A 25,737-nucleotide genomic window follows, 5' to 3' on the forward strand; every position below is an offset into this window, starting at 1 on the left:
ATCTATTGCACAAGGGTTATTTTTTAATCAAGGTCCGATCGGCCGTGATATTAAAACCACAGTGAACATCCGATTAAGCTTACCGCAGATTTGTTTCACAGTGTCTCTAGTGTACCTATCGATCGCATCACGTCGAAATTGCCTCTTCTCAGTGCACAGTGAGCCTGTAAAGATGGCTAGAATAATAGTGCCTCTCGCCAAGTGTAAAGCGTGTGCAGTCATTCAATTACTTCATCCTCCTGATTTCATGCAGCCCACTTAAAGTAACTATCATGGGTAACAACAAAGTGCGGCAATGGTGCAGGAACTTTGAAGGAGGACGTATTGATGTTCGTGATGCAGGTAGTCAGGGAAGAAAGAGAGTGTCAGTCGGTGATCTTGTTCAGCGAGGTGGATCAGGCGCTTCGAGAAAATTGTCTACGAAGCGCAATTCAGAAGAAGCGAGAAGGCATATCGTCTTTCTTCATGACAACGCTCGGCTGCACACTGCAGTTGCAATTAAGACTCTCCCGCAGTGATTTCAATAGGAAATATTTAATTAACTACGATACAGCCCGGAGTTGGCTGTCTAATTTTCATCTCTTTGTTCACATCAACCACTGGCTTTGAGGACAGCATCTAGGCACAGACAATATGCTGCAGACCAGCATAGAGAAACAACAGAAAGCATTGATGGTAGCTGTCTATGATGCGGGTTTGCAAATTTGGTACCACTCTAGGAGAAACGTCTAAGTCGGAGTAGCAACTATTTAGAGTAGTTGGAAGGTGTAGCTAAAGGTTGAAATTAATTTATTTTTGATTTCACTGTGGTTTTTAATTTGCGACCCATCAGACCTTAAAGAAAAAGCCCTCGTACTAAAGAATGGTACCCGTGCAGTACAAGGAGGCACTGGAGAGCACTGATGGGTTCAGAATGTATGACGGATTAGGAAATTCCTTTCACAGGATACACAAGGAGGCCTGAGACAAGGCAAGCAGCTCTACACTGAAAATCGGACCACTGATCTCTGAGGCTATATCTAAGGAACTCTTCGCCAACAACAAAGGTGCCATGGTCATTCTTAGAGTAATCGGTACAAATGAAGGAGGCCTCCCAAACTGTGTAGGGAACTCCAGAGATGTCGAGCGAATGACCGAAACCGGAGTGGTGTTCTTTGGAAGCGAAATAGGTACAAGATGCACGGGGAGGGGGGCGGAAGATTCTCACCAATGGGGGACGTAAGAAGTAACGTGGGATGAAACTTACGAATTAAGATACGAAAACGAATTCTAGTAGGCAACAAAAAAGTAGAGTTTATCTTATATTGGCAGCCGAATGATTGATCAAAAAAGAAAGCATAATACTGGTGGTTAGACATAGAATACAATGAGCGAACATATTTGAGGACGACGACATTGTACCGGAATGACAATGGATACTCGGCAGCTTCCGAGTAGGGATGAAGTGCCCTGCTTAACCCGCAGGACAGGACAAGAAAGGACAGGTAGAATAAATTGTGGAAAGGGGGCCAACATAATGGGCTGTCAGTTACACTCGAACATACAACTTTATTATTTGATCAAACATTACAAGAGCCCAAAAAAATTTTTAAACACACAGCTTTAATCTTTGGGATTTAATTACCGGCTGAAAGCCACTTTAATTTAAAAACGGCTGAAGGCCAATAACTTAAAATGCAAGCATAATCAGAAATTTAAAAGGCAAGCCTTATCTTAAAACAGTTCTTTAGTTAGGCTGAAGCAAACAAGCTGAATTCAAATCGTCTGAAGGCCGAAGACTTAAAAATTCAAAAAAAAATTAAAATGCCAAAGGGCTTACATGATACAGTACTTTAAACTAGGCTGAAGGCCTTACGAGTAAAACAATAATTTAAAACACAAAATCGGCTAGAAGCCATACAAGTACCAACAACAAGAACAAATTAAAAAAGAAATAAGACAGTACACAAGGAGCGCCCAGATATTCGAGGGTTGGCCTGTAATTCAAACACTAACGCTCGCTTAGGTGAGACAGGCAATCGGGTCAATCATTCACGATCCGATAACAACTCAGCCCACCTACAGTCAGCGGACGCACCGCAAGATAACTTCCACTTCACCCGACCAGGCCACAACAGGGAGTTCAAAGGAACAATGTAGAAGATATTGGCGCCCACGACCAATCACAAATGGAGCTATCAAAATACACACCGTGCTGGACAGCAACAGCACGATGAGGAAACTACACTGCCTGAAATTTACGTCAACATCCATGGCAGGTAATCGGAACGTTAAAGGCCACAAGGCAGAAGATTCCGCTGGTGCACTTCACTTCAAATAAAGAAATACAGTGAAACCCCACCGTAGGGTGGCTAGAATTTTCCAACTTGAAAACCACGTTGTTGCTCGCGGGAATATCCCAACAGCTGACAACGAGCTCCAATCGACACAATGTGAACATTCTTGACTTGCTGGTAGGTTAAATCAAAACTCAAATTTCGTGTCCAGAGTCGGTGAGCCATGGACCTCGTAGCAATGGGAAAGCGCCACACTCTCCGAAACCGCGTAGAGAGCGCCAGCGGGCCCCCGCCAAACTACGCCTCGCCGAGAATTCCTCACTGCTCCACGCCAACCGACCGATTCCTCAGAACCAGTACGCCGACAACATTTAAAATAAGTTTTCAGTAAAAATCACCCAAACTACACACAGTTTCTCGAACACTTGCACGAAGAACTAGAAAATGCTAACGGCATTTACTGTACAATAATAGGGACGAAACACGAGTCGACACACGCAGCCAACGCATACGCGATCGCCGGCCAAATACACGTCGTCCGGCAAGAGTACCGACCGACGACCAACCAAAGTCGTCGCCACTCCAATCATGTGTGTCGGCAACCGTCGGGCGAGCCATGGCGGTCCGGACCTCACTGCTGCCGTGCCCCGACTGAACTTGTACCGCGTGCCAACTCAAACACTGCCAGGTCCGAACTAACTCCTGGAGCGTTCCAACTCGTTCCACCACACACGATAACCAGGTAGCAATAGCAATCCAGCAAAGATAATACGGCAGGGCCTATATCGATAGGCGCTCCTGCTGCCGCTCAAGGGTAGGCAAGGCAGCGACTCAGTGACACCAGTAATTGAAAATTAAAATAACGAGGCGGCAGTACGGTAAAAACAGGGTGTTAAATAAGAGACGCCACGAACACGGGCCACGCACGGCTCAAGGGGTTCGTGGATTCCGTGTGGTGAATCGGATTGAGGTGACGTAAAACAGACGGTCGTGCAGATGAATACACGATGTAGTCGGGCTTCGATCGGACTAAGGACCAGTAGAAATGGAGAACCGACCGGTCCGCTTTGGTGTCGCTTGACCGCAAGGTCATTCGGGGAACGGATACAGAGAGCTGATAAGTAGGATATATGGAAGGACCAACATGGGTTTCAACGAATATTAACTCAAAGTATTTTGTCGTTTTGACGAATAAAAGACCAACTAGACGTGATTTACAGACGGTTTCTTTCGGTGGAAAAGTGGAAGCCATTGTAGATGCTCCACGAGTAGACATGGTCGATACAGTGCTGAAGTCGTCGACGAAGAGAGCGTCTGAGATGCCCAATGATAGACAGTCAGTAACTGGGTTGATTGCTGTAGCATGCTTACTATTATTATTCATTATACTTTCAGCCACCTACTGATGCCCTTTAGCCTCCTATGTCTCGACAAACTTCAAGGACCGCAAAGTACTTTAGCTAGAAAAGTCCTGGTCTGGGCGCTTTTGGCCTCAGCTGTTTTGTGTCCTTAAAGCACCTCCTCCTCCCCCCCCCCCCCCCCCCGAACAAGGCGGCATACACAAAAAGAGGCTGTGTCGCCAAACACGCGTACATAACTTACTTCATTCTTTAAAATCAGATATTTAGTTGCGAATAAATGTTGTGAATCATCTGGTAAAAAACTGGTAGTTTGCGTCAAGTTACAGGCTGAGGTGCATCTCTGCTGCTTTAATTTATTTGTTACACAATTTATGCTCAATGGCCCATCTTTTAAAGATATGGTAAGTATGACCAAGTAGTTTGTGGCATTGTATTTCCACGCTACCTATCCCGGGTTCGATTCCCGGCGGGGTCAGGGATTTTCTCTGCCTCGTGATGACTGGGTGTTGTGTGATGTCCTTAGGTTAGATAGGTTTAAGTAGTTCTAAGTTCTAGCGGACTGATGACCATAGCTATTAAGTCCCATAGTGCTCAGAGCCTTTTGAAGCCACGCTACCTATTTATGAGAGTAACAGAGCGACATGTCGCAGTGAAAAACACTTGACACTCATTCGGTATGATGGCGATTCAAATCCCCATCTGCCCTATCCGGCAGAGGTTTGCATCATCGGTCTCTAAATCGATTGAGGCGAATGCTGGGATGGTGCACTTGAAAAGGATACAGCCGACCCGCTACAGAGAGAGAACCTCAATCTGGAAACCTCCCTCAGGTTGTGACTAAGCCATGACTCCGCAATATGGTTTCTGCCAGAAGTGCTAGTCTTCGATGGTTCGCAGGAGACCTTCTGTGAAGTTTGGAAGGTAGCAGACGAGGTGCTGGCGGAAGCAAAGCTGTGAGGACGGCTCGTGAGTCGTGCTTGGGTACCTCAGTTAACAGAACACTTGCCAACGAAAGAAAAAGGTCCCGAGTTCGAGTCTCGGTCCGGCACACAGTTTTAATCTGCCAGGTAGTTTCATTTACAGCACTAATCGAGAGGTCATTTTGTACACAATTTCCAGCAACGGCAACACTTTCGCAATTACGGACGGTTATAGAGGCGGCATGGCACAGTATTTCTGCAGGCGATTGCCGACGACTTCAGTCCATGCCGCGTCTATTTGCTGCAATATTCCGGGCAAAAAGTGTCCCGACACGATGTTAACAGCTATCCCATGACCTTTGTCGCCTCACTGTAATATACTTTAAACGGCTAAATAAACCGTACACTACATAGCCATCTTAATGCTGTAATGATAAACTGTATTACATTAGCTGTTGTAAATATGCTCAGTTTTGCTAGTTTCAGAGTTAAAGGGGTTGGTCTTTAAATTACAAACAATTTTAGCTCAAAAATGAGAAACTGATTTTAGCTGCCCTGACAGTGAAACCAGTTAAGACCATCCAAAGCGAAAAAGAAATCGGGCCCTTAAGAAATTATAGTTAAGTTTTACATTGATAACGCCACGGAATTTGCTCATTTTGTAGTGCATCAAATAGTTTCTTGTCACCGGAGAAGAGTGTAGAATAAAGGAATGGATACACAAAGCTTCACAGTAATATCACCGACGCGTATCTTTTCAGTATCCGCAGCACAATTTAACTTTTTGAGGTTCCTACAGGAAAGCCAGCGAATTTAATAGGATCTGCACGGATTTATGAAAAGTTACTCGAGCGAAACGCAGCTTGCTTTATTCATGCACTACATTTTGCAAACATCATATTCATGCAAAGTTGTATATTTCGTATTACTAGATTTCCAAAAAGTCGTTCGGCTTTGTAACCGTTCATAGACCATTCACCAAGATGCGATTTTCGCAGGTATTTGATTGGCTCCAGGAGTATTTTGATAATAGAACCCAGTACGTTACACACGACTACAAATGTTCCACAGAAACGTAATATCGGGTGTGCACCAAGAAAACGTAATCGGACCTCAAATGTTTTCCATGTACGTAGTCCATACATGTCACAAAAATGTATGTATGTATGTATGTGCGTATGTTTCACATTTCCACCTAAACCACTGGATTGATCGTAACCAAATTTGTTACACATTTAACTCACAGTCTGGAAACAATCGCTGTGTCCTAAGAACCATGTATTTATCAAATGAGTGGACATGGAGGTGAAAATGACACGTAGCCCACGACGCGCGAATACGCAGAGTATTTGAGAATGAGAGCACTTAGTGACTTGCAACAAACTTTACACACAGTTTCAAGCCTTTACGAAAATTTTTATCGCTGGTCACCTCCCAAAAATGGCGAAGAAAGAGACGTTTATTGCCTATTACATATTCGCTTTGCACGCGGAAAACTGCGGCCTCAAGCGAGAGTTTTAATTTATTTCTTCTTTACCACTTACTCAATTCGCGTCATATTTTGGAGAGAGTATTCACATTGAACCGTAGTAAAATTTGCTGTTTTGCAGAGCGCGCCGCAACGCGTAGTGTAAAGCAGTCGCCCTCCGTTTCTGGCGGTGGCGCCGCTGTGGCAGTCGCAGCTTTGGTATCTCACTCTGGTGGAAAAGGGAAAAGGTTGCCTGTTCACGTGCATTTAAGGGGCGCTATGAGCTCGGCAGGAGGTGTGCCTCAGGGCTCTGTCTTCTCCCCTCTCTTCTACCTCCTGTACACGGCAGATATGCCCAACCCCTCCCCCCAGCCCCTCCAGAATCACCTTGACCGTTTTGCCGCATGGTGTAACCAGTGGCTCCTGAAAATCAATCCTTCCAAGACCCAGCCAATCATTGTAGGTCGTACCACTCGCCCCTTCCGACTCCTGGATTTCTCCCTTACTATCTGCGCCTGTCCTGTCCGCCTCTCCCCCCACCTTCACCTACCTTGGCCTCACCATTGACCGTCACCTCACCTGGATCCCTCATCTCCAATCCAAAGCCCACAACCGTGTCCGACTCCTCAAACTCCTCTCTGGCCGGACATGGGGGTTGCACCCCTCTACCATTCTCCACACCTACAAATGCTTAATCCGTCCCATCCTCTGTTATGCCAGTCCCGCCTGGATATCTGCCTCCCCCCCCCCACCAAATTCTATAAGTCCCTCCAGATCCTTCAGCATCATGCACTCCGCCTCGCCTTCCGTATACGCCTCCCATCCCCCTTGCCGATCCTCTATGACCTCATTCCTTTCCCCATCTGCTCCTAATCCTCGAACATATCCACATACTCTACACCTCCCGCCGCCTTGATCCCCCTCACCCCCTGGTTGCTCCTCTCCTCTCCCATCCCCGCCCCTGCCACGCCTTCACTGTTGTGTCCTCACCCTTCATCTCCTTTCCCAAGGTGGCTTCCATCAACTACACCTCCCAGATGATGCCCTCTCTCCCTCCATCTATCCCTCCTATCAACTCTGATCCTCACCCCTCTTTTCCCTCCGTCCTTTCCAGGGCCTCCCTCTTCTCCCCCCCTCTTCCATCCTGTTTTCTCCCTGCCAAACCTCTCTCTACCTCCCTTCTCCCCTCCCCCCCCAAGTCCTTTTGTATTCCCCTCCTCTGCCTTCCCCACTCCTCGTCGCATCTGCCCAGCACCCCCCAGCCCTCTTATGGGTCCTCATTCTCCATCGGCTTCTTTCCTCCCTCCCCCCCCCTTCGCTTTTCCTCTCCTTCCCCCCTTTTTTATTTTACCATCATCTGTCCAGTTTCCCCCAACCTGCTCTCGGCTGTGATATGTCACATTTGCCATCTTTTTAGTGCAGTGTTCCAGTGAATGTTCAGTGTTGTTCGTCTTTCTAGTGTTGCAGACAGAAACCATGCTGTTGCTGGGTGTGAATTTTATGTCTTTTGCGAACATAAACTAGACTGTCGCCGTGTTTTTTAATTGTCTGTCTCTTATTTTACATGTCTGCTTCGTATGTATTTTATTAGCATCATCATCCCTCTGTTCTGTGTTTTAAGTTCCACATTTTTTTCGCCATGTTACTATTTAAGTCTCCGATTTTATCGCCTGTTTTTATTATTTATTCTCTTCATCTTTTTCAAACAAAGTCTGTAGGCTGAAGAGCGGCATACTAAGCTGCTGCCAGCCCGCCCCCTTCGGAGGGGGGGGATTGAAATTCAATAAAGAAAAAAAAACTCGGCAGGAGGTCAGTCTGTGAGTCTGAGTCCAGCCAGTTGGTTAGCCGGCTCAGTGTCGCGCAGTGTCTGTCTATCGGTCGGTCTGCCATACGTTAAAGGAGGTCAGTCTGAGTCGCCGAGTATGGTTAGTTGATCAGCCAAGTTAGTCTGGGTCTGTCTCTCGCCCGTGTTGGTGAGGCGGTTAGGGTCTGTCGGTCGTCTGGAGTGCTAGTATGAGTTAGGCCGCCAGTCTGCTCGAGTTTGCTCAGGCAATGGGCATTGGCGGTTGGATCGTTCGATCGGTTGGTCGGTCGCGCATTGAGACACAAGATGACTTGTCCGTCTTGAGCGTCGGCGCATGTGAGGTCGCCACGTTAGTCCAGGGGCCGCGCCGTATAGCGAGGCGTAGTGGCTTCGCGGCCAACACGAGAGCAACAGGAGTCAACCCACAACATCGGTCTGGCCGGGGCGAGCTGCGACGCCGTGAGACGGGAGATCGGCGCGCCTTCCTACGTCCGTTGAAGCAGCTGGCAGCGGACGGTTCGGGAGAGCGTTTTGAGGGTGCTGCACCAGGTCTTCGCCTTAAATCGCTGTTATTAGAAGTTAAGTGACTGGAGATAGGCTGTTCATTTACTTGTTAAATTTTACTTGTTTTCTTCGTCAATATCTCGTCCCCACCTTGCTCGTTTGTCTCTCGTCCACATTTGTTAGGCAGTTAGTGTCTGTCTGTCTGTCTGTCTGTGTGCTGTACGTTAATAGCTGCCTCTGTCATGTTTCTCGGATTCGGTGTTAACGAATTTATTGCTTAAAGGCCGAATTCTTGAAATATGTTTCTATCTTGCTTATCATCTTGCGGGGTGGTATATGTGTAATGTAGAGCATGTTGTACATTTTATGTAAGTTTGCATTTTATGGGTTTTATTTAAATAGTTATTTTAGGTTATAAGCTTGCCACCCTTCCACCGTAAGAGTTCTTAAAAAAATTACACTTTCGGTGGCAAATAATTTTAGGATTGTACCATGTCCATTCCTCTTACGGGGTGCATAGTTTAAATGTTTGTGTGAGTTGTTAAAAAATTTTTTGTTTAAAGTAATCTGGTGTGTTGCAGATTTGCACCAGTGTACTCTTTCAGAGGTTGTTGTGAGCGGTCATGACTACGGCCGTGTTGAAAGGGAGAAGGCAAGCTTCTCATCCCGAAGGCTCCTACTGTTAATGTTGTTCTTTGCCTCTAAATAAAACTGTAACTTGATATTTCGAGGGTGCTTTTCTGCTTATAATTTTAAATCTGTTTTGAAAAGGCTTTTAGGAATAAATTCACATTTGTTAAAAGTAATTTTCCATCAGTTACTTCCTGGCAACTACTTCCACGCTCACCTAGTGTGATTAAACGTGTCAATGTTCTTGATGAATCGGCAGTAAATTCTTAAAAAATAAATGTAAATTCACGTTTCACACATGTACACTGAATTTAGCTGAAAAATTACATCATTGTAAGTCTCATACTTCGTGACCATTTTGGTTGAAAATGTCCATTCAATGGTACAGTGTTTGATCCCCTGAGGTGATGCTGTATTCCTAGATAGTCTGCATCGTCCAAATTGGTTTTGTAAGCACGAGGACGAAGCGTCCCATGTCCCCTGGTCACCACAGTTACCAGAACTCAATATTATTAAGCCTTCGTGGTCTAGTTCGGAGAGAAGGGTGTGTGGTGAGCATCCACCTCCACCATCGTGACCTGAACTTGCCACTATTTTGCAGGAAGAACGGTATGAGATCCCACTGGAAACCGTACGGGACCTGGATTCGTCCGTTCTGAGATGACTGGGAACTGTTCTGGATGCCAACGGTTGTCCTACATAGTATTAGGCTTGGTGATGTATTTTGCTTTTCGTGGTTCCATATTTCTGTGCGTGGTCGAAGATGAGCAGTCTGAGCAAAGCACATCGCATTCGTATTTAGTCAAATGAAGAGAAGCAGTATAAAATTGATCGATCATGTAAAATCAGTAGAATGTAAGAAGTATGGAAGATTGGGAAGATTCCGGAAAAATACAATGCATCTGCGGAGGAAAATCACATACAAGACGCTTGTGCGATCATTTCTAAGGTGTTGTTCCTGTGTTCGGAGTCCTCGTCAAGTAGCCATGAAGACATCGAACGATTTCAAAGATACGCTGCGAGATCGCAACAGGTCGGTACCGCCAACACCGAAGTGTAACGGAAATTCTCTGGTAATTAAATGGGAATCATTATCGCGAAATTCTATTGAGTAAATAAGAGATAACCTGTATTTGAAGAAAACTGAGACAGCATTATGCTTTCACCAAAGAATATGTCGGATAGGGATCGCGAGGATAAGATGAGAAAGATAAAGGCACTTGTAAGGTACATGCAAGGTGAACCAGAAATCCACCGACAAACTTTCGCAGGTTGTTCAGGGAGACCATCTGAGTATTTTGGTATAAGGAACTCATGGTCTCTGGCAGCTCGTTACACAGGTGTTGCACTTCGTTTGATTTCTTACCCTACAGAGGTTTGAATCTGTATGACACTGAAAATGTCTTCATAATAATGCAAATGTTAGTGGTATGCACCATGTGTCTTGTTCGAAGCAAACTTGGAGCATTCACTCACTGATAGCAGTAAAGCCCACTTCACCCTTTGCCCTCAAGTTTGCATCAGTATTCCTAGGTTGTGTCCCGGATTTGCTTTTCCAGTAGTGGTAGTGCATAAACGATCATACACAGCAGCACAGACAGGTTCATTATGAAGAGTTGTCGATATACAGATCTTGTGAGGGGCTCACTCAATGCAACGGAAGAGCGGTCCGGTGACCCCAAGCTGAGCTGTTCCTTCAGCGATGGCGATCGCATTAGAATACTTTTACATCTGAGTTCTTGCATGAAGTCGTGTCTTGCGTTATACATTTTGGTCACTGCATATTACAGGCTTCTTTACTGTTGTGATGGTTTTTTGGATCCCTATTCCAAAATACTGAGAAGTTATCCCTAAACACCTTCCGAAAATTTGTGGGTGCAATTCCGTTCGCTCTGTACATACTCATTTATCCCTCGCACGATACGCAAATGTAACAGGAAACAGAACTGGCAAGACTGCTATGATGTGTGCTCCGCTAAGCAGTCCACAGTGAGTTGCTGAGTAAGAGTGTATATGCAGATCCAGAATAATGGCAGTAGGTACTTCGGTGGCGCTTGCATAAAAGACGTCGTGTCACGGAACTCTCGCAGGGTCACGAACATGAATCGATGTAGCCCTCTGCTGCCTACTTTGCTGTACACCTGGGACGACGGGCAATATTTACGGCAGCAGTTCGCTGAACACCACGCATGGAGAGCAGAATTTTTGCTCCCTCGCTTAATATACGACATTGCTTCCACGCGCCTGGGTGGAGTAAGCGTGAAATTGGGCCCATTGTATTTTCGCAGCCAGCTGGTGGCAGTAATAAGTTACAAGCCGTTGGCCGTTGCTTTTGCTTCCGGCAAATACCTTCCCAGTTTACGGGCTCTCCTGCAGTTACACGATATTTCTGCGTCCCTACTTCTGAGGGCTGGCCAAACGAAGGCTGTGCCTGGCGATGTGACGCTGTTGTGCTGCGAAGGGAAACAGGTGTAGCTGTTGACATAATCAGGGAAAATGAAGAACGGAATACTGACTGCAATATTCCACACTCCCTGATGCTCTCCCAGGCACAGAAGGAACTCACACGAATCAGCAATGCAAACGCGATGGCGATTAAGAATTTCAGGCTATTCCGAAATGCACCTTTGAACTTTGCTAAGCGGGATTACATACATGGCGATCCAGCTACGCTGTTCACTTCATATATTTCCAGATCCGTTTAAGATACCGCAGTTCTGTTTTCACCAAGGTGAATTCTAAGAAGGTCCTAACTAAACGATCTAAACTACGCATAGCTCCTTATCGTAGCTATACTTTTTATAAATATCCGTGTCAACTTAATTTTTAATGGAAGTCCAACAATTTCTGCTTCTAGTAGCTCTAAAACAGGCGAATTCAACGACGTGTCACCCTCCAAAAGCCGATAACTAATTTCGGAGTAATTTCAATAAGTAGCGAACAGTCTTATAAGTAGGGCATTCACAGCCAAAATAATTATACATGCTGAAAGAAACACTCAAATAAATTACATTGTACTGACATGTCGAAATGTTGGTAAAACTGGTTGAGAGTCCGATTTGCCACGTCAGCTGTTTCATTGTAGTCGCTCAGAAACCGGTACAACAGTTTTCGTGCCATGCAGGTATATTTTCAGTTGTATTTAATGTCTAATGTCACATGTTATCTCACTTGATTTTTTGTGCGTGTTCCAATGTTCACAAATTGTATAGTGTTCTGCTGCTACCTGGACTCTGCATGTTCTTCACGCAGGCTATCTCGTCCTTCAAGCCAGGAAGCCAATTCTGACAGCCCTTCTATTTCTACTACTACTACTACTACTACTACTACTACTAGTACGATGATGATGATTTGTGGGGCGCTCAACATCGTGGTCATCAATGCCCATACAAGTTCCAAATCTTTCCGTTTCCAATCTCGGTCTTCGCGAATGACGACGAGATGATGAGGACAACACAAACTTCCAGTCCTCGACCCGTCGGGAATAGAACCTGGGACCCCGTGATCGAGACGCAGCAACGTTAGTCACTAGACCATGAGCTGCGAACCCCTACCACTACTACTATGCAAAATGAATGTTCATTCCACAAACAATCTGATGGTGTCAAAATGGGAACGATAGACATTGGTATATTTTCCGCTGTCATCTCACTATTCATATGTTGAACAGCCTAGGCGGTTTGACATTACTGTATGGACGTCTGGCGTTCTCCGAACGTAAATTATCTGTGACAGTTAGCTTTATCAAGTTTGACTTCCGTTGGTGTTTGCGTCAGTATTGCTTCTCATTGCCCCTTGGAACAAGCATTAAGCCATTCAGATAACATAGGACATTAGACCTTAAATACACCGGAGAATGTACCTGCATGGTATGAAACCGGTAGTACCAGTCTCTGAGAGACTACAATAAAGTAACTAACGCGTCATCAGTTTTACCAGCACTTGTCAATCTCAATATATTTTATACTGTTTGGGTGTGCCTTTCAGTATTTATACAAGATGTAGAACATGATTTCTCTATTTTAAACATGAATCCAATAGTTGCTCTGTTCATAAATTTATGATTTAATTTTCAGATAAGTACGTACGTCATGTCGGGTGAGGAGAAAACAGAGCGTTGCGCTGTGGCCATGCTGGTGCAAAATGGGCACAGAGGAATTGTATAGCTTTGGTTCTGTCGGCGTCGTTAACGTGTGTCGAATGCTGGTTAGATTGAAAAAATAAATGTCTTTTACGAACCAAAAGACAATAGATACGATAGTTATTTACAGAGACTGCAGAAGAGTGCGAATTGAACAGATGAGTTGTGCTGACAAATGTATCCCTATAGACGATATCCAACAAGCATACTTCAGCAAATGCACAAAAAAATGTTACTCGAAAGGCACTGGAATACTACGCAGACGGTAGAAAGCAAGCAACCGCAATAAATGTTCTGGCAACCGCTGCTCAAAATCAACGGTTTATCTCCAGAGAAATTGCAAGTGCCCCTGAAATAAGGCAGCTGAAAATAGTGTCACTTCACTACATAAATCAGCGGGATTGCAAAAGACGCAGGGCAATCTTTCGATTAGTTCTGATGCAGCATCATGATATTAAGTTCTGTATTCATAAGATTTTCATTGTCGATGAAGCTAACTTGACAAATCACGGGAAACTGAAAGTCAGGTGTGTCCATTATCGAGCTTCTGAAAATCTGTACTGACGCAGGCAGGATGAACATCGGTGGTGGCAGTGTCGTATGAACATTTGTTAAGAGATTATTGGAGATTATGTGGGGGTTCCTTACTTCACTGAACAAACAGTGACAGGTAAAAGATAAGCACGATTCCTTACCATAGTGTGACCACCTCGCAAAGAGGAAGTAACACTTGAAATATGGACATCTATGTGGTACGAGCAGGACGTGTTTCTGGCTCACTGTTCGCTTGTGGCTAGGAAATGCTTAACCGGCTCTTCTCTGATCGCTGGATAGGACATAAAGGCGCTATCGGGCCTGCCCGTTCACCTGATTTGGCGCCACTAGTCTTTTCCCTCCAGGGTAAACTGACTGACGATGTCTATGAACAAGTTCCGACATCCCAAAATGATTTAAAACGTCATTGATGGAGCATGTGCAATTATGTCGACGTAATCTTTTCTCTGTCTACAGGTCACTACACCAACAATGCAAACCCGAGTTTCAGTAGACGGTGGGTGTTTCAAACACTTGATGACTTAACTGGAATTTTAAGGAAGTGTTTATGACCACATTCTTTTGGGATTTCCTGTTTGTTGGTGGTGCTCAAAATGGCTCTGAGCACTATGGGACTTAATTGCTGAGGTCATCAGTCCCCTAGAGCTTAGAACTACTTAAACCTAAGCAACCTAAGGACATCACACACATCCATGCCCGAGGCGGGATTTGAACTTGCGGCCGTAACGGTCGCGCTGTTCCAAACTTTAGCGCCTAGAGTTGGTGATGTAATTTTCCAATGTAAGTGTGTATCTTGATATTAAACTCGTGGTGCAGACTTATTGTTTAACATTCTCTGTACCTCAGCAGCATGTAATTGCAGTTCCGGGTACAGCATGCATCGCTGCCTATGGCATCGTGCAATGTTGCCAGATTTCCCCCCCTCCCACCCGACATCCCCTGCTTCACTTATGTCACAATGTCGCAATCCAGGATGCCATAAATAGGCCACTGGTGCTGAGGTGGGAAATTAAAAAAAAAAAGAAATAACGGAACCTACCCTGTAGGTTGAGTTTAAAATCGTGGGAAATTCAACAGTTTCTCTCCTGATAAGGGTAAATTCAAAATTTGCTGCCTACAATATGTCAAAATGGCGAGCAATCCCCTTCTGCAAAGGTTAATTTCAACACATTTGTTGTGATTTACTACCGGATGGTTATAATTAAACTTTCCCTATTTAGCATGTTATAACACGGAAACTAATTACCACACGAGTAACAAACTTCGTACCAGAGTATGGGAGCATGATTTCCATGCGCCATCGTCCAGTTCCAACTATAGCCACCAAGTGCTGTGATCAGTCATCGTGATTCATAGTCACTCGTTGACGTGTCAACATGAGCTTGGACAAAAGGAGCAGGGTATTATTGGTGAAGCTCTGTTATCAAAACAACAGTAACGCTTCAACTGTACTTCGAGAATATCGTCGGCTGAAAGGATTACGGAAGCGTCCTCTTTCTCAACCTGCTGTTCGGAGCGTGAAGTAGTTCGAATCAACTGGAGAACTGGGCGTTGCTCCAGTAAGAGACCGGCGACCGGTTGCACCTTAGGTGGTTGATGAAATCGCTGTTGCTATGGCAGTCAACGCTGTGCGCAATTCCCGTCAGGCTGTGCGCGTGCTTTGTTACGACAATTGAAAATCGGGTGGTCCACTGTGCTTCGAACCATTCTCAAATGGTATCAGTACAAGACCCATATCGTACAGCAGCTTGCACCATAGGACGCACAACGACGTGTTGACTTCGCTCTCCACTTTCTCGCAAGGATTGAAAAAAAAAATGGTTCAAGTGGCTCTGAGCACTATGGGACTCAACATCTTAGGTCATAAGTCCCCTAGAACTAAGAACTACTTAAACCGAACTAACCTAAGGACATCACACACATCCATGCCCGAGGCAGGATTCGAACCTGCGACCGTAGCAGTCCCGCGGTTCCAGACTGCAGCGCCAGAACCGCACGGCCACCGCGGCCGGCTCGGAAGGATTGACGTTGACAAGGGCTGGCGCTGGAGCATCCTATGAACAGACGAACCTCATTTTTCTCTGCCGGATGAAATGAACACACAGGACTTCCGAATGTGGGGATCTTCACCTCCAGCCACTGTGCATGAAGTTCCTCTGCATGGTGAACAGCCACCGTATGGTGTGGCTTCACCGCTACGTTCATCATTGCCCATTCTTTTTTGAACAGTTTGCCGCTCAAGGTCCAAAGACGTACAATGTGATTGCCCAGCGTTAATGCGATGTGCTTCGCCACCATGTCATACCCGCCCTACGGGAGAAAGACGCATTGAACTTAACAATTTCATGCAAGGTGGACCCACCGCACATCTCTCGTAAAGTTCATCTGCTTCTCCGAAACACATTGGAAACGGTCGAGTTATCAGCCGATCGTTTCCAAATTCTTGCCCAGCACGATCACCTGAACTCACTCCTTGCGATTTTTAGTTGTGGGGCTACATGAAGGACCAGAGGAACATTCACACGTATGACAAACTGCCTATCGGCTTCTGTCTCTGGTTCTTCGGCCGACGTTCGTCTAATGATTTTACTGACGGTTCAGCCGCATGGGATTAGCCGAGAGGTCTTAGGCGCTGCAGTCATGGACTGTGCAGCTGGTCCCGGTGGAGGTTCGAGTCCTCCCTCGGGCATGGGTGTGTGTGTTTGTCCTTAGGAGAATTTAGGTTAAGTAGTGTGTAAGCTTAGGGACTGATGACCTTAGCAGTTAAGTCGCATAAGATTTCACACACATTTGAACATTTTGAACTGACGTTTCACCAGCACGAGTGGCTGGCATTGTCAAAGCTTCACCCTCCATTGCCGGTGGTGAACTGTAGCCGAGCGCGCGGTCGCAGACTATTTATACCTGGCGCGCTAACGTTAGCGCTCCTGGCTCACCGACGTATAAATTGGCAAAACACTTGGCCTCTCTGCTCCAGCCACACGTGGGAAAGACCGACACATACATAAAGGACACAAGACATTTCACTGAGAAGCTGAAGAAACTGAAACTTGCACCAAACGACATCATGGTCAGCTTTGATGTTGTTTCTTTGTTTACGAAAGTGCCACTCAGTGACGCTCTGGAGCACATCGGTTCTATTTTCCCGCAATACATCACAAAACTCTTCCATGCATGTCTGACCACGAGCTATTTCACGTGGAATGGCGATTTCTGCGAACAGCTGGAAGGCGTCGCCATGGATAGTCCTCTTAGTCCAGTGGTGGCCAACTTCTTCATGGAACAATTCGAAGCACAGGCACTGGACTTGGTGACTTGCAAGCTTCAGGTGTGGTATAGATACGTCGATGATACTTTCGTTGCGTGGAGCCATGGCGAAGAACAGCTCGCTGACTTCCTAAGACACTTGAACAGTCTCCATACAAACATAAAATTTACCATGGAAATAGAAAAGAACAAAAAACTGCCATTTCTAGATATCCTGGTCACAAGGGATGGCGAAAACCTGGGACACAACGTGTATAGAAAACCGACAGACACGGACCGATACCTGCACAAACTGTCAAACCACCACCCGAGCCAGAAAAGAGGCATGATTAATACGCTCGTAACGCGAGCAGGACGAATATGTGAGCCGCAACACCTGGAAAGTGTTCTGAGGAGCAATGGGTACTCCACAAATTATATTAGAAGTGTAACAGAGCCAAACACTCGGCGCAGTACGGAATCAGAAAAAGAAATGTCGGGTACGGCCTTTCTGCCGTATATTCCCAGAGTGACGGACAGAACCGGCCGTATATTGCGCAAACATGGCGTAAAGACAATTTTCAAACTGACGAGGAAGATCAAAAAGTGACTTAGATCGGCAAAGGAGAAAACGGACCCACTTGCAATGTCGGGAATATACCGTATACCTTGCACATGCGGAAAAGTTTTAAGTCGTTGTGACTGGACGATCAGTCAACACCAGGATCAAAGAAGAAAAGCGACATTGCAGGTTGGGGTAGGTGGAGAAATCGGCCGTGGCAGAGCACGCACTGAATGAGACCGACCACGTAATAAAATTCGCCGACACGGAAGTTCTGGCTGTAGAGAAACACTATCACACCCGCTTGTTCAGAGATGCTGTAGAAATACAAAAACACGCGAACAGTTTCAACAAGAAAGAGGAAAGCCTTAAGGTAAACGGATCCTGGCTTCCCGTACTGCAGCGAACGAACGTCGCAGGTAGCGAGAGGACAACCGCACCGGAAATGAACGCGGAGAAGCCCTCGGATGTTGGCGCGCCAGGTACATACAGTCTGCGGCTGCGAGCTCGGCTCCAGTTCACCACTGGCAATGGAGGGTGAAGCTTTGACAATGCCAGCCACTCGTGCTGGCGAAACGTCAGTAAAATCATTAGATGAACGTCGCCCGAAGAAAATGGCTCTGAGCACTATGGGACTCAACTTCTGAGGTTATCAGTCCCCTAGAACTTAGAACTACTTAAACCTAACTAACCTAAGGACATCACACACATCCATGCCCGAGGCAGGATTCGAACCTGCGACCGTAGCGGCCTCGCGGTTCAAAATTGTAGCGCCTAGAACCGCACGGCCACTTCGGCCGGCTCGGCCGAAGAACCCGAGACAAAAGCCAATAGGCAGTTTGTCAACAAGTGGCCACGAAAACCTTAACAATTTTGTATTCACGCGTGTGCTGATCTGCGCAGCGTATCAAGAGGGGTGGCCAGCATACCTAAGGACATGCTCCGTTCTGCCGTGCAGAATGCAATTCCGCGCTTTCAGACTCTTTTGGACACAGATGGGCACATCTTCGGCCCCTTTTGTAGCAGTTCAAAAATGGTCAAATGTGTGTGAAATCTTATGGGATTTAACTGCTAAGGTCATCAGTCCCTAAACTTACACACTACTTAACCTAAATTATCCTACAGACAAACACACACGCCAATGCCCGAGGGAGGACTCGAACCTCCGCCGCGACCAGAAATGCGCGTGGGGTCCATTGCATTGTTCAACACTAATACCCAACAAAGTACGAATATAAAGTCACATATCATTCTGTCTTTTGCGGTATTAAATCAAACTGTTTAACACTCCGAAATAACCCGTCACTGCAATGATGTTTTAGACAATGTCCAACACACGAGCTGCTCTACTGTAATCCAAACCTGAATCATGCACCAAGAACTTATCTCAGCTGTACACACAGATCTGTCCTCTAGTGGGTCCAACACTCGCCTGCCGTAACAATACTCGAGGCCGAGTATTTATATTCGTACTACAATGTACTACTGGTTATAATAATGCAAAACATAATATATAGTATGAAACAGTTTAACAACATTATCAAACACTCTAAAATATTCTCTTCTTCACTAGAACAAGTTTAAGACACTTTCTAAATACATAAAAATCAAATTAATATTGAAATTGCAGAAATAAGCATTCTAACAATGCTAAACGATCAGTTATCTATATTTTGTTATCTAGGCTCGAGATTTAATTCCTAAAATTTGCAGATGATAACGAAATATATTATTCTTTGATCTTAACATTTTCCACATATTAATTTCCTGAATCTAATTTTGATTGTTTATGGTACAAAGGGTATTGTAACTACTAATGTTTGGTATTGCTGTTATTCTTCTAAAGGCCTTTTTCGTATTATCGAAAAGTAATTGAATTTAACTACAGCTGGAGATATACGAGTATTGACCTAGTAATACATAATGCAGGGGTGGTAATCATAAGCCTGGAATGTTACACATAGTACGCAAGATACCATGCGAGGGAAGGGAAAACTGAGTTTCTCAAGGGCGATCCTTTCTAAAACCTTACTGATTTGTGGACACAAGATTTTACCTCTCAAGGAAATTTATATTTTCGAAATGAAAGTATGTTAAAGAATTCTGCAGCTAACCGATGTTAAGGATAGTGACCTGTAATTTTTGTGGTCCGTTCTTTTACCACTCTTATATACAAGAGTCACCTGAGCTTGTTTCCAGTCGCTTTGGAGTTTGCGCCGAGTGAGAAATTCGCATGAAGCGCCAGCGAACTACGGCGCCAGGTGCTGAACCGAATTGGGACTCCATCAGGACCTGACGACTTATTCGCTTTCAGCTCTTTCAGTTCTTTCTCTGCGCCAGGGATGATTATTACTGTACTCCCTATATCGGACTCTGTGCGGTAGTTGAACGACGGGACATTTGTACGGTAATCCTGCGTGAATGATTTCTTAAATCCGAAATTTAAAACTTCTGCCTTACTTTTCTTCTGCTGCCACACCAGACTGGTCAACGAATGAATGGATAGAAGCCTTAGATCAACTCAGCGATTTTACATAGGATCAGAATTTTCTTGGTTCTCTGCCAGGTATTTTACTAACTTATGACAGTGGTGATTGTGAGCTTCCCTCATCTATCTTTTTATTGACGTACGAATTACTATTAATTTTTGCCTGTCGTCATCTGCGCGTTCTCTTTTGAAGCGAAAGTGAAACAGTTTTTGCTTCCTCAGCATTTTTCGAATTTCGTTGTTGAACCGTGGTGGATCTTTTCCATCGTTAATCCACTAACTCGGCACATACTTCTCCAGAGTGTAATTTACAACCCCTTTAAGCTTTTCCATAATTCCTCTACATCCCTCGTACTGGAACTAAATGTCAGTTGATCGTCCAAGTGGGATGCTAACAGCCGTCGTCTGCTCCTTCTAGCACAAATACTGTCCTAGTCTTCTTGACTGATTTAGTAACTTTAGGAACCAGAGTTGTTATGATATCATGGTCTCTAATGCCTGTCTCCATACTACGGCGTCGATTAGGTCTGTCCTGTTTCTAGCTACAATGTCTAAAATACTTCCATTGCGTGTGCACTGTCGGACTAGCAGCTCAGGACAGTTTTCAGACCCATGTTCAGAAGAAAGTCTCGGATTGTTTGCCTGTACCCACTGCTGTGAACCCACAGGCGTCCCAGTCCACAAGACGCCTCCGACTAATGTTGGGTGCTCTGTGTATTTCCATGCTGTTGAACGTAGACTTTCTTTGAATGATTTTAAAACCACCACACCGGAATTGAATGCTCGATAAAAAAATCCAACGGTTAATTTGATTTCACCTAGATCTGTTATACGTGACCAGATATTTTCACTGTCACACTCAAATTCGACCTCAATAGAGACAGTATTTTTGTCAAATGCAATAAACACACCACCTCTTATGGCGTCTAATCTGTCTGTTTGCTATACGTCCCATGAATCGCTAAATGTCTCAGAGCTTTCCCCTTCGGCTTTCAGCCAGCACTCCAGAAAAATGCAGCCAAAACCATCACAGAGTCGAAGACCCTCCACTCCGATCCAAACCCCAGGACCCCGATCGAGTCTGGGAACAGTGCTGCAAATTGTAAGCTCTCTTTGCACCCTGCGTGCAAGGCCAGCGGGTTTCAACGTCCCCGGTAACCGCCTGTGTGAACTGAGGATGGCCTTAGAACCCAAGCGATAAGCGTCGTTGGTGCCAACGAGAGCCATAACTTGCATACGACTGCAGCCAGCACGCTTGATAGCAGCAGGCAAGGTCTCCTCCACATCTCGGATGACGCCCCATGGGAGACATATCGAGTGCAGCTGGCATTGTTTCTGGCCTTGAATCCTATCTCGTAAAGGGGCCCATAACACGCCTAGCCCTGGAGCCCACAGTAACTAGTAAACCCTTCCGCCTCTGTGCCTTCCCGTCGTATATTTGTGGATTTGTGTCTTTCTCACGAGTCAATTAACAGAACAAATTTGTTCTCCTGCTCGTAGGGCTTCATCAAATCAGTCAAGAAAAATTTGTTTTCAGCTGTGGTATGCTTCTCAGATTTTGACGGAGTAATGACAACATTCCAACATTTTGCTGCACACTCATCAACCGTTTTTTTTTTTTTTTAATTTATGGTCCAAAACAGCCATTACTCTGTTGAAGGCATTTGTCGATTGTTGGAAATATTTTTTCAAAAAGGATTATAACATACTGCACTGTACACAAGTAGCCTTTTTCGTATTTCGGTTCATTTCCAGTACAAGTAAAGAAATAATTCAGTAGTGAAACGTTTGCACAGCGCTGACAGAATGTCTCCATTTTTTGTCACAGACACTCAATCGGTTCACATAGGAAGCTGAGAACTGCGCACACAATTATATAGTTCGCTATTCCTTTTTAGGTTAGAATCAAGTTTTAGGCACCTCGTTTTGAAAGAAGTTGCTATAACAGAAGAGCCTCACAAGAATGTACAGAAAAGTAAGGTTAGGTTATTCCACCAAAATATTAGAGGATTGAGTAATAAGGTAGAACAACTTCTTGCCTGCTTGCAAAATTTAGAGGAAAAGATAGACATTCTGTGCCTGTCTGAGCACCACATAACAGGGTTAGACAAGTTACATATAAAATATTACAGTCTAGCAGTTTACTCATGCAGACCTAATATGGTAAAAGGAGTTGTTGCATATATTAATACAGAACACAAGTTCAAAAGCATTGACGCTAGTAGATTTTGTAGTGATCAGTACAAAAGGAGTGAGTGCTTGTGAATTAATGCTGAAAAACAGTTCACTTTTAGTTGCAACAGTATATTGATCCCCACAAGGAAATTTTGAATTATTTACGAGGAACCTGGAGTCCTTACTGTGCTGTCTGTCAGACATGAGTAAGCAGTTAATATTCTGTGGTGACTTCAATGTAGATTTTCTAAAGGATTCTGATAGGAAAAGGATCTTGGAAACCTTCTTTGGATCCTACAAATTGTTCTCAGTAGTTAACTTTCCAAGACGGGTGGATAAAAACAGTGGGTCCCTAATTGATAATGTTTTCTTTGATGTGACACAAAGCAAGAAAATAACTATTTACCCAGTAAAAAATGCTCTCTCAGGATAAATGGGATAGTGCCTTACAGTGTGGATACACCTCAGTGGAAGTCAGTCAGACTCATTAATGACTGCAGGGCAAATGTTTTTAAGAGTAGTTTACAAGAAACAATCTGGGATAAAATTTATAAATAACCAAATGCCAGTATAAAATTTAATCTATTCCATGATAAATTCATATTAGTTATAGGGAAATAGCTTTCTGCATAAGCTAATCAGAAGGGACATTAAACAGCCATATAAAAAACCATGGACCACTAAGGGGATTAAAGTATCTTGTGAAAGGAAAAGGGAAGTGTATCTTTTGGCAAGAACAAGTATAGACCCTGCAGTAGCTGCACACTACAAAAATTGCTCAAAATTACTAATAAAGGTTATTGAAAAACAAGAAACATGCACATAATGACAGAAACCAGTTCGTCTAACAACAGAGTTAAGGCAATACCGAATATAGTGAAGGAAGAGACAGGACAACCAACCACAGAACGGGATAACGTCACTATTGAATTGAATGGAAGGGTTATAAATGACAAGTCACAGGTAGCAAACGTATTTAATAATCATTTCTTAAAGATAGCAGAAAGCATAAGGACCAACAGTTCAAGAGAAAGATCACAGCAATATGTTGAAGTAACTCTCATAAAATTACATCCTATGAATGTACCACCAACTTCTGAAATTAAGAGGGTCATACAGTCTCTCAAGAATAAAGGCTCTTCTGGTTTTGATGGTGTTTCCAATAGAGTACTAAAGATTTGTTCCCATATAATAAGTCCGGTATTGTACGAAATGTGTAATGCATCACTAACTCTAGGCATTTCTTCAGAGAGACTTAAGTATGAGGTAAGAGAGATGTCAGTAACTAGCGACCTATTTCACAGCTGACATCATTTTCCAAAATTTTTGAGAAGGTGATGTCTTCTAGAACAGTATCTCACCTTGCCAGCAATAATGTCCTCAGCAAATCACAGTTTGGGTTTCAGAAGAATTGCACTACTGAGAATGCCATTTACATGTTCACACACCAGATATTACAAGGATTAAATAACAAAACAGCAACGCTAGGTCAGAATGAGATTTTCACCCTGCAGCGGAGTGTGCGCTGATATGAAACTTCCTGGCAGATTAAAACTGTGTGCCGGACCGAGACTCGAACTCGGGACCTTTGCCTTTCTCGGGCAAGTGCTCTACCAACTGAGCTACCCAAGCACGGCACACGCCCCGTCCTCACAGCTTTACTTCTGCCAGTACCTCGTCTCCTACTTTCCGAACTTTACAGAAGCTCTCCTGCGAGCGTTACAGGACGGGGCGTGAGTCGTGCTAGGGTAGCTCAGTTGGTAGAGCACTTGCCTGCAAAAGGCAAAGGTCTGGAGTTCGAATCTCGGTCCAGCACACAGTTTTAATCTGCCAGGAAGTTTCAGCATCGCTAGGTATTTTCTGTGACCTATCCAAGGCATTTGATTGTGTGAATCATAGTATACTCCTAGATAAAATGAAGTTTTATGGGACTGATGGTACTGCCAACCAATGAATCATGTGCTATCTAACCAAAAGAATGCAGAAAGTAGATCTTAGCAGTAATTCAACCAACAGAATCCAGGGACATGATTCTGACTGCGGAGAAATCACATATGGGATTCCCCAAGGTTCAATCTTAGGTCCACTACTGTTTCTCATATACGTAAATGATCTACCGTCTACCAGCGCTGTAATAACTCCCAGTATACATACAGAAATGGAAGAAATGGTGAACAAAGTTCTCAAAAGTATCATTGATTGGTTTTCTGCGAATGATCTCACCCTGAATACCACATATTCTGTTCGCACCTCTAGGGATACTGCACCAGTGATAAGTGTAGCACATGGTGATGGAATAGTATATAGGGTGAAAACTTCAAAATTCTTTGGTGTCCATATTGATGAGAATTTATATTGAAAAAAAAACACATTTTGGAACTCTTAAAACAACTTAGTTCAGCCACATTTGCAGTGAGAATCATAGCAAATTTTGGGTAGAGAGAAATCAGTAAGTTGACGTATTTTGCTTATTTTCATTCACTAATGTCATATGGAGTAATGTCCTGGGATAACTCCTCTTTAAGAAAGGTCTCCATTGCCCAAAAACGTGCTGTAAGAATAATATGTGGTGCTCACCTGCGATCATCTTGTAGACATCTGTTTAAGGAGTTGGGTATTCTGACTATTGCTTCACAGTATATTTATTCTCTCATGAAGTTTGTTGTAAATAATCCACTACAGTTCAAAATGAACAATGAGGCCCATAACAACAATACGAGAAGAAAAAATGACATTCATTACTCAACATTAGGGTTGTATTTAGCACAGAAAGGGGTGCACAACGATGCAACAAAAGTTTTGACCATTTGACCAATGATATAAAACGTCTGACAGACAGCAAGGTAAAGTTTGAAAATCAATTGGAAAGGTTTCTCCTTGACATCTTCTTGTATACCGTAGGAAAAATCGCTATGTTTGTAATGTGTAAAAGGTGGTGGATAGAAGTTACTAACTCAATCTGTATATCTTCTTTTTATTTCGGGGAATGATAGTAATTGTTATTATTATTATTATTATTATTATTATTATTATTATTATTATATGGTGATGTTCAGAGTACAAATAGATATACAAATTAGTTTGGAATATGAATGGAAAATTACTCGTTCCACATCATGACGATTTATCGTGCAAAATGATCCATGGAACGCGAGAGTAACCAACTAACTGAATCATCTGATGTAAATGCTCCTTCTCTGGAGCGTAATTTCTGATTGCCTGTCAGGCTCATACTTGATCCTGTGGCTGTCATAGTGTCTGCTACCAGTATGGAGGTGTGAGTAATCTGTAATATCGGACATACCAGACTTTTTTACTAGGTCAAATCACCAGTATACAACAGTCAATTATTGGAAGTATATTAGAGGCTTATAGAGATACTGTATCTAGTGTACTGTCATATGTGGAGAAACTCATCTGCTATTGGAAGAATAGCTCAGTTTAGTTCTAGGCATACTACGGCGTCAAAGACGATTGTGACGGATCTATCCAATGAAGGTGACGACTTAATATGCGTCTAGAGCAGGCATGGGCAACATTTGATGACACAGAGGCCTGCGTGGTCTGTATACTACATCTCGTGGGCCACCTCGTCTGTGACGCTGCA

The 25,737-nt window shown here is 44.1% G+C and overlaps 1 protein-coding gene and 1 non-coding gene across 2 annotated transcripts in view; one reads left to right on the forward strand and one right to left on the reverse strand.

Annotated features, from left to right (window-relative positions):
• Positions 1-25,737, forward strand: part of LOC124711739 (CB1 cannabinoid receptor-interacting protein 1-like) — a 1,345,746-nt gene that overhangs the window by 450,938 nt on the left and 869,071 nt on the right. The gene's annotated exons all lie outside the window — the stretch shown is intronic.
• Trnas-aga lies at positions 23,689-23,763 on the reverse strand. Its single transcript has one exon. It is a non-coding gene; the product is annotated as a tRNA-Ser (tRNA).

The sequence above is a fragment of the Schistocerca piceifrons genome, chromosome 8 (assembly GCF_021461385.2).
Source record: "Schistocerca piceifrons isolate TAMUIC-IGC-003096 chromosome 8, iqSchPice1.1, whole genome shotgun sequence".
NCBI lineage: Eukaryota > Metazoa > Arthropoda > Insecta > Orthoptera > Acrididae > Schistocerca > Schistocerca piceifrons.